Below are 8799 nucleotides of genomic sequence, written 5' to 3'. Positions count from 1 at the left end.
TGAGAGCTATATAGGGAAAATTCGATCAGTAGTTAGGAGTTTAGGGAGGATTAGATGGACGTACGTATTCTTACCTCTCCATGTAGAAAGCTTTTTTATTTTATTTTTAACCCATGACTTCGAAGTTATAATAGAATATCTTTACCATTCTACCAAGACTTAGCTCTTTAAATTCATTGAGAGCTGGAGGACATAGGAGACCATTTATATATATATAGATCTTACAGGAAATCTTTACTAAAAGTGACAAGAATGATGGTATATATATATATATTTCATTTTAAAAAAAAAAAATCTAAAAATATAAATATAAATGTTAGGCTAGAGGGCATATGAACTTTTCATTGTTTCCAGTGTTTAATAGTGAAATCTCTCCGCACCATCATTCTAGTCAATTTTAGTAAAGATTTCCTGTAAGATCCGAGCTTACATATGGGTTTATATCAAAATATGTTTGGTTTAGAGTTTTCATTCTTTTAGTTGGAAAAAGTACATATATACATATCTGTGTGTGTACACACACTTCCAAGTCTCTCACATCATTAGACTAAGGCTATGTTTGGTACAGTGGGTTTGAAGGGAAATGATAACATTAGTTATGAGGGAAAGGGAATGGAAGGAAATGGAAGGATAATTTTAACGCCTCATCATGTTTGGTTGATTGATGAAGAAAAAGAAAGGGAAATATAATAATCATGTTTGGGAAAAGAAAGGAAAGGAAAGGAAAAAAAGGAAATTTACTATTATACCCTTTTCTATTTTAAAAGATATATATATATATATATATATATATATATATATATATATCTATATAAATAGACCAAAAATAAAAAAGTAAAAAAAAGACCAAAACTAAAAAAATAAAATAAAAAGTAAAATATCCTCTGTAAGCCACGTATATGGATGATGGGCCACAAGATTTAGGGCAAATCATTTCAGCCTCCCTAATCTCTCCGCCTCTATCTCTATTCTCGTTCTCAACTCTGAACTTGCCCTCTTTCTCTTTCTGTGTGCACTACAGCCGCTGTCTATCAAGAATCAAAAGTTCAAAACCCATATATTTCAGTTTATCTATCAAGAATCGAAAGTTCAAAACCCATATCGGCATATCATTTCAGATTGTTCACAAAAATCAAAACCCATATCTTTCAGTTTCCATCGCCCGCTGTTTCAGTTCGGGTTCGCCATTCGCAAGCTTCAGCCGTTCGTAAGCATAAGGTGACGAGAAGAGGGTAAAATTGGCATCACAAATATTACATCAGCCATTGCCTTCCCTTTCCTTCCATTTCCGCCCATTTTTTTGGAGGATAAGCAAATCACTGTACAAAGTAGACCATAACCCTCCAAACCATTCCCTCTCATTTCCTTTCCTTCCACCCATTTTACCCAAATACAATTTTTTTAATCACCCTCCATCACCTTCTCTTCCTTTTCCTTCCCATTTCCACTCTACCAAACTGAGCCTAACAACACTCTGCTTAGATTGCTTCGATGCTAAGGAGAGATATGTGGCAATTGAATTGATCGATTATGTTTCTGTTTGAAGAACCACGAGTTGAGAATGAGAAAGAGAGGGTTTTATTGGGGACCACCATTAACCATGGTTAAGTTGGTAATGACAGCCTGTATCTGCAAGTGTGAACATGGTAATTTAGATTGGGACTTCCATGTCCCTAATTCATTCTTTGCGGTTGAAAAAATATCAAAAAGTCGTCTAGTTGCTTTCGTAATACAGCAACCAGATTTTTAACTAAAAAAAATAAGAATACTGCAACCAGATTCGCATCATGCCTCATTTTGGGCATGAGCCTACATGATTTTACTCATACATTTATTTAAAAAGACTTCATATCAATTGGAGATAACACCACAACATATAAATACGTCACTTTTTTTCTTACTCAGATAATGTGAGATTGTGCACCCATAGCTCGCACCCGCCCCACTGCGGTAGCCTGCCAATATCTCGCACCCGTCCACTATACACCCGTTCACAAGATCGCCACAATCACCTCCAAGAGTAAAACTGTGCGAGCTCAGGCCCAAAGCAGACAATATCATATCACGTGGTGAAGTTTGTCAGTTACACAATGAGAGCAACATAAACCAGATTTCTTTATGTTTTAGTTTTTTTCTAGAGTTACGTTTCTTTATGTTTTAGTTTTTTTTAGAGCCAGATTTTATTTTATTATAAATATGTGTATTGTAAAGTGCAGAATTAACTTTTATTCATTCAATTATCAATACAAATATCAGATGTCTCTAAAATTATCTTTTGCTTTGTACATTCAAAACACTCATCTTGTGAATTCAAGATAATTAAATTTAGTGATATATATATATATATATATATATATATATATATATATATATATCATTTCGTAAAAAAAGAAAAAAAAGAAAAAAAAAAGATAAGTTTATAAAAATATAAGTATAAATGTTAGGCTGGAAGGCATAACGAACTTTTCATTGTTTTCAGTGTTTTAACAGTGAAATTTCTCATTTAACTATAATTAATTTTTATATAAAAAAAGATAATTAAATTTGAATAAAATCTCAGATTATAATAAATATTTCATAACCAAGTTACTCAAAATAAATTATTCCACCCTTATGGTTCTTCTTATCCTCTCCACAGCATCATTCTTGTCAATTTTAGTATAGATTTCCTGTAAGATCCGAGCTTATATCAGATGGATTATATCAAAATATGTTTGGTTCAGAGTTTTCAGTCTTTTAGCTGGAAAAAGTATACACATTTATGTGTGTACGTACATACACACACTTCCAAGTATCTCACATCATCATTCTGACGCTCTCCTTAGATTGCTTCGATGCTAAGAACAAGTGGTGTGGACACAAAATCTTATCTATTTACTTTTTAAAAAATAGAGTGCCACGTAAGCAAAAAGTTGATGACGGGTACTCCATTTTTTGTTATCTATGTGTTCCATGGTGAGGAATACAATTGTCTCATTATCTATTTATTATTTTATTAATTTAATTTAAAAATTAAATAAAAAAAAAAAAAAAAATTATGGAGAAGCTGCCTGTTTTTTTTCTATTTTTTTTGGTCCAGCATCAAATTATGGAGAAGCTGCCTTTTTTTTTTTTTGTTTGGTCCAACATCTATCAGATTCTTTAAACAAAGGAAAAAAAATTATGGAGTATTCTCCATTGGCCGCTCCATCTGTAGAGAATGGTATAGAAAATGTTGGTAGAGTCCACAAAAAAGTTACGCCACTTCATTCTGCACACCACCCCTCTCTCTCTCTATAGTTGCGCCCCGAATGCTCTTAGGAGAGGTAGGGTCAGTGGCAGCCAGGGAGGTATGTGGCTATTGAATTGATTACGTTTCTATTTGGAGAACCACGACTTGAGAATAAGAAAGAGGGGGTTTTATTGGGGACCATTAACCATGGTTAAGTTGGAAATGACGACGGCTTGTATTTGCAAGTGTGAACATGGTAATTTAGATTGAGACTTCCAGAAAACCTTGTCCCTAATTCATTCTTTGCAGTTGAAAAAACATCAAAAAGTCATCTAGTTGCTTTCGTAACAGTATAACCAGATTCGCATCGTGATATTTCAGCTTCGATTCACAATGTGTAACGATTCACTTCACCACATAGTATGATATTGTTCATTTTGAATTTGAGTTCGCACGATTTTGTTTTTTAATTTATTTCAAAAGGTCTCGTACCAATTGGAATACTATCCTTTCCTCTCATTTCTTTTCTTTTCCCTCGTAACTAATATTATCCTTTTTTTTTTCTTTTTTTTTTCACTATACCAAACATACCCTAAATGTCTCACTTTTTTTAGACATAGATATAACATATATATATATATATATATATATAGATACCAAATCTTAACGTGCATATGCATATTCAAAGAATGGAATAAAAGCAAACTTTCATACATGTAAATAACATTGATTCTTTCAAATATTTTGGTACTTGATTCATTTTTGGACCAGCCGATTGCATCTGTTGATATTCTATATACACAAATAATGACCCTTTTTTTTGTCCTCCACCTATTCACAAATATACATGGCAAATATAAATTACTATGAAGAAAAGAAGCAGAAAACAAAATCATCACAAATGTAAAAACATAATTTATTCTATTTGTAAAAGGGTCAATCCACCACTACAATACAATGTTATCCCCTAAACCTTACGCAATCTTTCTATGCCATACATTACGTTAATCTTGATTGAGGGGCGACGATTTATTTGTCAAAGGAGAGATAAAGCCAAAATTAGCAGCCTTTCAGGAACAAAATAATGTAATCTATGACGGGAAGAGAAAATTGAGGATGTGTAAGAACTGATTTTTTGCCAATCTGTAATGATCCACTCCATTACATGATATAATATTATTTGTTTTGGGTCCGAACTCACATGATTTTGTTATTGAATTTTACCTTAAAAGACCTTATACCAATTAGAGATAATATCACTACATATAAGTACTTTACTTTTCCTTTACCCAAACGATGTGGAATTGTGCATCCGTAACTCGCCCAATGATAGCCTGCCAGTGCCTCTTGCACCCGCCTACAAGGTCGCCGCAATCACCCCGTTACTCGTTTAGTGTGGTAACCTGCCAGTGCCTCTTGCACCAACCCATGGCACACCCACTCTCAAGGTTGTTACAATCACCCCCTTTGGGGCCGAACGCCCCAACCACACTTCCGGCTGGGTCAGGCTGTGATACCATTTGTCACAACCCTCACCCTAACTAAATATAATATTGTCTACTTTTGACTTCCCCTCACCAGAGACTTTTCAGGGAATCGTCTATCCTGGTACTACTTCGGAGTTACCCTTGGAAGTCTCTGGCGAGGGGAATTAAAAAACAAACAATATTGCGTCTAGGTAGGGAGAGTTGTCACACCAATGCTCAATGAAATGCCTTAATCTACAAAATACAGCACTCATGATTCATTATCAGAACGGTTCAAAAGGATTAGGCCCATATACAAAAATTTAGATCCTTGGTTCAGCACTAGCAGAGTAATATTCCAAAATTATTAATATCTCAATTAAAAGAACACAATTTTATTGAATGTGAAAGTTAAAAATTCTGGCTACGTATAAAAAACATGGATTTCGTGTTGGGAGATGCTTTGACAGAGACATCCACCACTTGTACAGGTCAAATTCTGAATTAAACCTTCAACTTCAAGGCTAAGCCTTGAGGCCAAAATTATTAATCTCTCGTCAACATGGATATACATTATACACTGTCTGGTGGATGAGTGGAGTAGTTAAGTTATGGATATGTTTACAAAAAGAATATCCAACAAACAAAAAAAACATAGAATTTGTTACCACCACACACTCTTCCTTGGAAAGACCCTCCAATCATCTTATCCTAAACCAACCAAATGCAAACATTGAGAATTTCAAATGTTTTTCATCCACATATATGTAGACCAAAGGGAACTTAGCTAAGTTTGTGGGGCTTGCAGGTTGTGGTGAAAGCTAAACCGTCCATTGTTATATTACACCAAGAGATATGGCCGAATATTTGGAGGAAACTGACTAACTAATATCCTTTCTCCTGTAGCTAGATGTGCAAATTCCCACCTTTTTTTTTTTTTTAATCAAAATTGAAAGAACAAAAGTTATTGAGGTATGAGAAATTGTTTTTGAGGCGTGTGAATACCAACTAAGAAAAATAATGACTTCTTTTCAAAAAAATACCTAATGGCCGGTCTTCACGCATAGTCCCTTCCTAGTTGAAATACAAACCTTTATATCATTGAAAATTCAAATGAATTGAGAAAGAAAAAAAAAAAAAATTGTAACAATTAGGATGTTATTTTTAGTGATAAAGTATCTCTTGAAAAAATTAAATGAGACATCATTCAGTGAGTTAGTTGGTAGAACACCCAGTTCTTCAAACGGGTGCTCGTGTTTAAGTATCCTACCAAAATTTATCAGGATAAAAAAATTTGTTCGGTGAACCAAATCCCTTGCAGTTTACGTGGTAGGCTCTTCAAATTTTTTATTTATTTTTTACTTTTTTCCTTAGTTGTAGGCTCTTCAAATTTCTCTACCCTGACTCCGTGTGCAGATGCAGTCAGCTTCGAATGTCTATATGGGAAGTGTTTTTGTTCCATATGGACACCACTGAAATCATCATGTAACAGAAAGCAAACATGATAGTTTGTAAAGAAAAACTTTTATACTCGTATGCTATTGTTATTGGTTTTGACCGTAATATTTAAATTAATTTCTAGCTTCGTCAAATCCATTGGGAATGCTTTTTGTTCACGTTTACATTATTTGTGACAAATGTTTAGAAAAAGCTAGAATTATTCATTCTTCCTTGGTCAATTGTGAGAATAATTATCTCAGAAGGGGGGAATGTGAAGCAGAAAAATTGGAGAATGACTCGGGGGAGAAAGACATATAATTTCCTCATCTACGATTTTACTCGCCAAATAGTGAGTCTGTTACCGGCAAACAATCTAGGTGTTGAATTATATTGACCATATATATAATTATATTCTCTCTTCTTCTTCTTCTTCTTCTTTATTTTTATTTTTTATTTTAAATGTTTCATCCATTGCCTTTCTGAAATTTCTAGTGAGTTTACACTTAAGTGGCATCAAATAATCCATCCATGTACTTGGAATAAATCGTGTAAGAGATAGAAAAACCATACATTGAGTGCTCAAATTTCTTCTTTTAAATGCCATATCCAGGAGAAATGAGTGCTTAAGAAAAATAAATATTGCTTAGGGAAATGAGTAACTACAGGTATTTCTTTTATGCAGTTTCTGTTGTATATCAATGAAAGTATATATATCTCCTATCAACCATACAAAAGAATTTTCAAATATTTTAAATTTTATCACAATTTTTTTTTTTTTTTTTTTTTTTTTAATTTTTTTTTTTTCAGTTGAATGGTAAGGGCTTGTTTGGGAGATGTTTTGTTTTGTTTTAGACTTGCTACAGTAACCTCTTTCAAGCCCAAAACATGTTTGGTTGGGCTTGTTGTGTTTCAAACAGTTGTAAAACATTTTCAAAATTGGGCCCAAAATATGAAACACCAAATTGGTGTTTTTTGTTGTTTTGGTTTTATTTGGGGTAAAAATTACTGTAGCAGAAGAAGCAAAAACGGGCATTTAACTGTAGCGGATGCAACACTTGTTTCACGTATAAAACCAAAAAGTTGCAACAATCTAGGGTTTGCTTTGCTCGTTTGGTCTGGCGATTGTGGGCGATTCTTGGCAACGGCTGGGCAACAACTGAGAAGGACGATTCCACTACTGTTTTCGGCCGATCTCTTCGACGATCTCTAACCGGGTGCATGCCTCTCTCTCTTGTTTTATCTTTTCCTCCATTTTATTTTCCTCTGTGAAACAGTTCTTGCCCCTCTTGTGTTATTTCGGCTTCCACCAATTGATCATTTTCATTAAAACCTCAGATTCGCTATTTTGAGGGCAATGCCTTCTTATAAGTTTTCAACACAAGTATTGATTGTAATGGCTTGTTGCACATTACACAATTTCATCAGAAATCAGCATCAACCTGATGATTTATTTGATAGTAACGATCCTCCTCAAAGTGATGGTAAAGATGATGAGATTGTTAAGCATGTGTCTTCGGCTCAGCTTCGAGAAATGGATCAGTTGCGTAATACTATTGCTGATCGAATTTGGAATTCTCTTTAGCACTTTTGATCCTTCTGAAAGTGATGGCATATTTTTTCTTTTATATGTCATATATTTGTTGCTATTGTAAGCTTGTAATATATATATGTAATATAAATCATTTTTGCAAATATATAATTCAACTTAAATGCTATTATTGCAGATATGAAGTGTGTTGATGCTCTCTTAAAGGCTACATATGCTGTTATGAAGATGATGTGTCGTTGCCATTGTCATCCACTTTATGAACTTCTTATCAATTTTTACTGACAACTATGTATTGTTAATGCTTTGATCCAAACATTTTATGTACAACTTAAACTTGTTTAATTTGTTGGTTGAATATTTAAAGACTTGTAAATGGTATACACTCTATTTCAATTATGCTTTCAGTTGTGTTTGTTTTTATTTTAATGTTGTGTTGGACTATACAGGTAACAGGATAATAAAATTGAAGCAGGTTATTGCAAGAACTTGTAAATAGGTTATTGCTAATTTTTTTTACAAATGTTGACTCTCATGTAGTATAGTAAAATGTGACTAGAAATGTTTTTATTTTTAATGTTGTGTTGGACTATACATGTATAATGATAATAAAATTGAGGTGAGTTATTGCAAACAACTTGTAAATAGGTTATTTAAAAAATTTATATATATATATATATGTTTGTGGGTTCAAATTTCTCCATATCTATTAAAAATATGATAACTATTTATAAATATACATAAAATTTATAAAAACAAATAAAAAACAAGGATAACTAAACATGTTTTTTTATTTCTGTTTTTTTTTTTTTTTTTTTTTTTTTTTTTTTTTTCACAACAGTTGGACTAACCAAACATGTTTTGTTTTCAAAAATTTTGAAACGCATGACTTACCAAACATGTTTTGCATGTTTTTGCTTTCGACATTTCCACAGCAAAACATCGTTCCCAAACGAGCTTCCGAATTTTTTCCAAAACACTCCTACAGCAAAAACACTATTTCCGATTTAGCTAAAAACAAAACGCCAAAAACAAAGCACATGCCAAATGGGCCTAAGCTTGTATATATAAAAAAGAAAGAATGTACATGAGAATGTCGAACTTGGACACAACAGGGGGCTTCAAGTGGAATGTTG

This window comes from Cornus florida, unplaced genomic scaffold, assembly GCF_030987335.1.
Source record: "Cornus florida cultivar Cherokee Brave unplaced genomic scaffold, ASM3098733v1 CherokeeBrave_3.0.0_Hap2_Chr04, whole genome shotgun sequence".
Lineage (NCBI taxonomy): Eukaryota > Viridiplantae > Streptophyta > Magnoliopsida > Cornales > Cornaceae > Cornus > Cornus florida.
Note: the sequence above shows the minus strand (reverse complement) of the source record.